The sequence below is a fragment of the Prionailurus bengalensis genome, chromosome A1 (assembly GCF_016509475.1).
Source record: "Prionailurus bengalensis isolate Pbe53 chromosome A1, Fcat_Pben_1.1_paternal_pri, whole genome shotgun sequence".
NCBI lineage: Eukaryota > Metazoa > Chordata > Mammalia > Carnivora > Felidae > Prionailurus > Prionailurus bengalensis.
This window is the reverse complement of record NC_057343.1, coordinates 122,919,441-122,926,962: the sequence shown is the minus strand read 5'-3', so window position 1 is coordinate 122,926,962 and position 7,522 is coordinate 122,919,441. Positions and strand designations below refer to the sequence as shown.

Here is a 7,522-nt window from a genome sequence, read left to right as displayed (position 1 = left end):
CGCGCACATAATTGACTGGGATGCAGTTCACTAACGTCGGATACACGGGAGAGCACTCTGTGAGATCATGGCCCTAAATCAGGCCAGCCAGCTCTACTCAGGCTCTGACAGGTAAATTTTGCCTGCTTACACTTTATGATAAGCAATGGTCCCCTTTGGTCCTTCAGACCCTTGTCATACTTGCTGTTCTGCAAAAATAATAATAATAAGTGAATGTGATGATGAACATGGAACCAAGTTGTCACCCATGAATATTATGAATCTTTTGGTTTCAAGTCAGAGACAATCTAGGTCAAAACTGGCTTAATTCAAAAAGGGAACTTAGACTCTCGAGTAGCTGAAAAATAAAGAAATAGTCCAATCTTTGAAACAAGGCTTAAGTGGCTCCATTGTATCATCAAAAACATTTTATCTTCCTTTTTCTCCTTGGTCGTCTTGGTATCTTGTTTAACCCTAAGGTTGGGTTTCTTCAGAGTTCCAGAATGACTTCTCACACCTTGATCTTTCTTATTCTGTGTAAATGTCCAGCAAGGAGAGAGAGAATCGCTTTCCTTAAAGTTCGCTGAGCTAGAAAGCATTCTCCCCAGAAGCCCCCAGCAGACATTTCCTCCTTTATCATTCACCTGAACCACATCTTCTGACTTGAGTTAATTACAGTGAAAAGGCCAATGGGATGTGCTGCTTGGCTTAAAGCAATCAGGGTTCTCCTCTAGAGCTGAGTGGGCTGCAAGTTAGAAGCAGTTACCAGATGGAGAGAGAACACTGTGTGCTCAGAGGGTGAAGGCATCAAAAGGCCACTATTCCCACCAATGGTAAACATTGACTATTGTGAAGTCAGTGACCAGCAGGCCCTGAACTCCCCTCCATGTGACCCTAGAGCCAGGATGTTGAAGAGAGCAGGGAGGAGGTGCCGGGAACACTGGGCCACCTCCTACCATCTAGTTTGTAGTCCAACATGTGAGTGGCACCAATACAAATGAAAAGCCATCGATTGCACCCAGTTGTGAATGATCATCCTGGCAGTCACTGAAGTAGGAGGTAGAGTCCCAGAAAGGTGTTTATTTTCTGATGTAAAAAAGGTAAGGGAAGCTCTTCTTGACATTTTTGGATAGCCAGTAGAAATTATAACCCTGATCTCCATGCACACCTGGGAAAAATGCACAAGAAAGCAGAATCCATAAGGATTGAACCTCAACTACCAAGGGGACGAAGGAGTGAATTGATGTTAAGGTATTCACTGATTCCACTGACATTTATCAACACCTGCTGTGTACTTGACCTAGATGCTGCATGGGCTATATAAAGTGTAGCATGGTGTTTCAGAACACAGGCCTCAGAGTCTCTCTGACCTAGACATGAATCCCATGTCTTTCCCTCAGTTTTTGTGGGCCTCAACTGCCTAACATCTAAAGGGAGGATGTGCCAACCTCAGGGGTCTCTTGCGAATATCACGTGACAAAAAATAAATTTAAGAAAATGAAACACTTGCCCCCAGTGACTGGCACATTTATAGTCCCAAGAAATGGTAGTTATCTCAATCACAACTAGTCATAGTGGTAGTTATTGTTGTCATAGGGTAGTAAGACATGGCTTCTTTTCTTCAGATGCCTGTCAAGGAGAGGAGCCATGAAACATGTCCAGATACTGAATGTTGGAAGAGAAATAGAGATGAAATGACAGAAGTTTGCAGGAAGATGAAACTTTTCTGTGAGGGGAGCCGAAGAGCCTCCCTGATGGGCATTTTACATGCAGAAACTCCTGGGCTTGTGTTTAACTTTAGGAGACATCTTTTGGGTCTTTTCAAGAAACCAACTCTTTTTTTTTTTTAATTTTTTTTTGATGTTTTTATTTATTTTTGAGACAGAGTCAGAGCATGAGCAGGGGAGGGGCAGAGAGAGAGGGACACACAGAATCCGAAGCAGGCTTCAGGCTCTGAGTTTTTGGCACAGAGCCCGATGCAGGGCTCAACCCCCCAAGATCATGACCTGAGCCGAAGTCAGACGCCCAACCGACTGAGCCACCCAGGGGCCCCAGAAACCAACTCTTAAGTGTCAGTACAAAGGCTGTAAGAGCAAGCTACATGAGTAACATTGACACTTGCTTACGAGTACATTCTCTCCAGAGAGGGCGACTTGCCGGATGTCTCCATTGCTCTGTCTTGCCTTGCGTGTGAGATGGTATTGTTGTGGCCTGTCCACGGGGTAAAAGGGAGTAGCTGCCTTATTCATGGCTCAGAATGGGGCTATTAGATTATATTCCCATAGGCTGCTGGTAATCTGTTTAACGGAGCTCAGTCGTTTGTCTTGTTTGCTGACTACTTAGCAGATGGATTTGCGATTTTCGTAATTACTGTATGAACGTTAATAAGACACGATATCTTTTATTAATTGCTATATCATGTGGTTTGTTTTCCAAAATAGCAAAAACTAGGATTTGCAAAATTAGCATTTGGAGATTATTCGTTCTGGTTTACCCCTCTCTTGAATTTTTTACTCAAGAACAAAGACCAGAACCACTGGCTAATGTGGTCTGCTTAGCCAGAAACGGTTTCATTTAGAGAACTGCTCCTTTACACATTTTCCATTTTAATTTTCGCTGAAGAGGTTTTGGTGTTTAAAGGATAAAATACTTTCAGAGAATCTATGTCATGCTGTAAGAATAATTTTCTAATAGAACTGAATGAGATTTGGACCTGATTTTCAGAGGTATGTGGGCACTGCTAATATATTCATTCCAACACACACACACACACACACACACACACACACCAGAGCATAATAGGATACAATGGTATGCCAGAGGCTGCGAGCAGATTGGTAGAAGTTTCATCCTGCTCTGTGTTTCTCTCCCCTCCATACACAAATGTAGTGCAAGCCATCCTGAAAAGCCATTTCCTAGTAGGAACTGGAAGTCCTGTAGTTATGTAGCAAAAAAACAGCATCTCTTCTGGGGTAACTCAGTCGGAAAGTACTTCTGAACAAAGCAATCAGGTGGCATGTTGTTACTGCCCTCCCTGAAGAACTCATTTAATGACTCCTAGGAGGGTACAGTTTCCTTTAAAGATCCACTGCCTACGGTGCTTTGAACTGCCTGAACATCTCATTGTTGACAGCTTCAACAAGCATTTCTTGAGCACACACTGTGTGCCTCACACTGTATTAAGCTTGGCAAAGGCTTTCTAGTGCACAGTGAAGACAGCCTGTCCCACAAGGGGTTTATAGCCCACATCCCTGGTTATTACGGGGGTAGACATGATGCCAACTTGCTTCTGCACTAAACTTAAACTAGCGGATAGACTCAAAGGAATAGTCTGCTTCTCTCTGTCTAACAACCTTTTCAGGGACTCAAATATATTCTAATAATTACTATAACTTTCATTTATTAAGTGCTGATTATGCACCATATGTTAAGTGCTTTACGTGTATTTTCTCACTGGCTCTTCACACAGACACACACACACACACACACACACATGCCATTGGTAATTATATCTATAAACCCATTTTATAGATGAACAAATTCTTGATTAACATATAAAAATCACACAGCTGTTAAGTGGAAGAGCTGTGTCAGGGGTTGCCATTATATACAAAGTGGACTAACTTAATTTTGAATATTAATATTTAATTCAATAGCCATTTTTGTCTTATTACAAGCCACAAAATTGGGACTACTGAACTGTTTTCAGCTTTAGAACTGCTATTCTGGCATAATCTATAAATTAAACACAAGGCTTTTCACCTGAGCATGTAGCAGGTTCTGGAGATACTGGTTAGCTGTCCATGGGGACTCTTTACAAGCTGCGTCCCGTTGGGACAGGTGAATCTCTCAGTGTTGCCTCATTGAAAAGATGTATGACAGTAATTGGTTACTGCCTCATGGAAGTGGGCATCAGTATGGGAGAATGTGCAGATTACTGCATCATGTCTCAACTGGGTGGTCTGTCACTCTGGCTCTTTGTTGCCTGGGCAACCTCTCCCAGAATGTGAGAAACTCACTTTCCCTTTTTTCGTGTAGATCTGTGGGAAGAACTAAAAGTTGTAGCTATGGGTTGCCTGTTATCCTCTACCACCTATAGTGGAGAGACAGAAGCCATATTTGGGGAAAGCACTCCATTGTGCCCAAGGTGCAGAAAGACTCAGAATCACCCAGCATCTCTCAGGTAGCTTTGAAATCAGATGAGCGGAAGACCACCTTCAAGAATCCCAGCAGCTTTCTGTACTCAATTTTTCTGTGAGATAAATACTCCATAGTAATTCTCTTTATTTTTCCTGTTAGGGTTGGAGGATATTTTGAGAAGGCAGTGCTGTGGAGTGGTTGTAAACTTGGGTTTGGGCATCAGTCTTGGGTTCAAAGCTTAGCCTCACCATTGGCTCAGTGTATATCTTTGGGCAAGTTATTTAGCCCCTCTTAATCTGTTTCCTCATCTTTGAAATGGAAATACTCAAATATATATTTTGTATATAATTGATTTCCATTCATTTATTCAGGTCTACTCATATGATAGGCAATTAGTTCAATGCTTAGGGAAACAACTTTAATAAGAAGGCATGTAGCCTGCCAGCCTTCACAAAGGTTAAATCTACTAGAAAGGTACATATCTAACTAGTCACGACAGGTATTGAGTTACAAAAGAGGAAATAGAATGAATCATGGAAGCAACAACAGAGAACCCGACCTAGGTGGAACTGGAGACAAGTCTCCCACGAAAAAAAGTCTTAAAATTTTGAGGGAAAGTTCAAATTAACCAGGTGAAGAGTAGAAGAAATGTGTTCTCAAGGGAATGTATTTAAAATCCTGTAGGCAAGAGAGAGCACAAAACATAAGAAGAACTGAAAGCATTCGAGTACAGATAAAACCAAAACATTCAAGGGAGGTGCAGAGTGTGCAAGGTGAGGTTGAGACATGCAAAGGTTGATGGCGTCTTAGAGGGTCTCATAAACTCTGTCATTTGGACTTTATCCTAAAGGCAATGGGGAGTCCTTGAAGCGTCTCTGTGGGAGTGACATGGGAAAGAGTTGTAAGGATTGAATAAAATAATGTGTACAAAGGCTTAGCATAGTGTTAGTACCTCATAGCCCCTCAGTAAATGGTATGTGCTGTTGTTATCATCTGTGAGTTCTTCATTACTTTTGGCATTACCAACTTGAGTTAAAAGGCCAAAGTCTCTCTGTGCTCTATGGGAAGAGACTTAGGTTAGTTTGTTATGGAGCAAACACGTTAATTCTGAAAGGTTTGTAGAACCATTCTCAACACCATGGAGAAAGAGGTGGGAAGCCCAAAGGCAAATTTCACTTCATGTATATTCTTCCTCCTCTTTCTCCACGCCTCTGCCTACCACCTCCTCAGTGAATTCACATGCAGTGAAGTCATCCTACTTTCTGGCAGCTCTGTCAATTTCATAATGGTTTCTTTGCCGGGACCTAAATACAAAAATGCAGGTGGGCCAGATTATATGTTTTTGAGAAAAGGCAGTGGGGTGGGGAAGCTCACAGTTTGAGAGCCCCTATGAAAAGCACAGGTAGGTTGCAAAGCGACACGGGTCCATACGTGCTTGAGATGATTAACTTTTGTTTGGGCTGAGGGAGATGTCAGATTGCCTGGCTCTTTACTATTAAATAAATACTTTACGTCCTCGGGTTGCAAATATAATGTCAGGGCTCAGTAAAAGCTGAGGAAAGAAGAACTTAACATTCCTCCATTCATTAGACTGTTCACGTTCCTTGTCCTCTGGTGTGGCTACATTTAGGGTATACAGTAAGATTGGGCTGAAGGACTAAATGGTCAAAGTTGGCAGTCACTGTGGTGTTAGAATATGGACCGGCATCCAGGAGACAGATCATTTATTTGTAGCCCTTTTTGTTCATAAGAGAATGTGAAGAGACCAAATCACTTAGGTTCTGAAAATAACTCTGCCATTAACAGCATGTCCTTGGGAATAACTTTGAGCCTGTCTATAAGTAAGGATTCTTATCTATAAATTGTATTTCTTAATTGCACACAGAATAATTGATGGACACCAGTGAGTGGTGATACTTGTTTTCTTGGCTCTGAGAAATGTCATACAAGGAATGACCCCACCTGAGGCACCTACAGGCACTTGGTGAGAAAAACACCAACACAGGTAATGACAGCCAGGAGAGCATACGCCTCAAAGAATAGCACCAGAATAAACAACATGGTTACTCTGAAAAATGAAGAAAGCCAATATAGTTTAGCTCTGGGACATAGGCTTGTCATTAGACAAATCTGGCTTAGAATCCTGGCTCTATCACCTATTAGCTGTGTGCATTGATTCATTTAATCCATATATCTTAGATGCCAGTCATATGCCCCATATTATGTTTGGTTATGGGGTTACAACAGCAACCAGGACATAGAAGGATGCAGAGGAATAACTTTTTTTCTCTGTCACTCTCTACTGAGTATGCATACTTATAATCATTTGATTAACTATGTGTATGATGAGATCATACTATATCCTCAGAGAGATAGAATGTTCTCTGAGTGATGAAAAAAAAAGTAACATCTGGTTAGAATTTCCTTTTTTATTCTTCTGGGTTGGAAAGAATTTAAATAACTAAAATACCATTTTAAAATTTTAACACTTTGCCTCTTTTTGTTGTGGATTACGTGGTGTTTATAACAAATATTTGAATACTAACTATGGGACAGATGCTGTATAAACCACTTCAAAGTGAATAAAATTATTGATTTCCTTTAGAGATGTTATACTAATGCACTGTCTTCAAGGAGCCTTCAGTGGAAGTCGTAGCTGGCCCCAAAGTGAAAGTCATGTGTTTTACAAGACCAGTTTCTATAAACGACTCCTCTATCATCCCTGGAAAGACAAGAAGCTTTTAGGATAATAAGGTCTAAGTTTTCTTAAGATGGTTGGCTTTCAAAAAAGGGATGAAGAAAGAAAGAGGCAGTGGAAGTGTGGAGATGGAGGTTTCCTTTGTTTTTGTTAATGATTTTTAAACATCAGCAAAGAGGAAGCAAGCACAAGAATTGGGGTAGAGGGGACAGAGTTAATAGAAGTTAATTTTTGGTACAGTGGCTCATAATATATAATAATATATGAACCAAACAAAATCATATCCTGTCAGGGAACAAAGGGCAGTTAATCCATTGTTAGAGCAGATTCCTTCTCTAAGTCAGCACCTGGATGCAACAGCTAAACTCAGGTAAAGGTACAGCAGCTTGATGATACAGCCTTAATGTCTAGGGTGCTGACATTTCACAGAGAGGAAACTTATGAAGAAGTCCTAACAGTGGAGGCAGTATGTGCTGTTGGGGGGGGGGGGGGGAGAGGGAGGTGCGTAGGGAGGATAAATTCTTTTGATTGATGGGATGGGAGAGGGAAAAGGTACATGAATGAGAGAGAGCTAGATTTGCAAAGGGCTGTGGGAAGAATGTTTTCAGTTGAATGCCAGGATAAGCAATTTGGAATTTATTCTGAGCCCAAGGGAAGATATTGGAGGATTTTAAGCAGAAGAATGGCATGATCTAATTCATAACT

The 7,522-nt window shown here is 41.3% G+C and overlaps 1 protein-coding gene across 8 annotated transcripts in view; it reads left to right on the top strand.

Moving 5' to 3' along the window:
• PPP2R2B (protein phosphatase 2 regulatory subunit Bbeta) overlaps positions 1-7,522 on the top strand; it is a 469,020-nt gene that overhangs the window by 151,209 nt on the left and 310,289 nt on the right. The window contains exons 1-2 of one of the 8 annotated variants that reach the window (XM_043590365.1): positions 15-111; positions 6,005-6,124. The exons of 5 other annotated variants lie outside the window; for them this stretch is intronic. The gene's annotated coding sequence lies outside the window, so the exon portion shown is untranslated. Of the gene's footprint in view, positions 1-14; positions 112-906; positions 1,080-6,004; positions 6,125-7,522 lie in introns of those variants that run through there. 2 more of the 8 variants (XM_043590381.1, XM_043590390.1) reach the window with 2 other exon arrangements.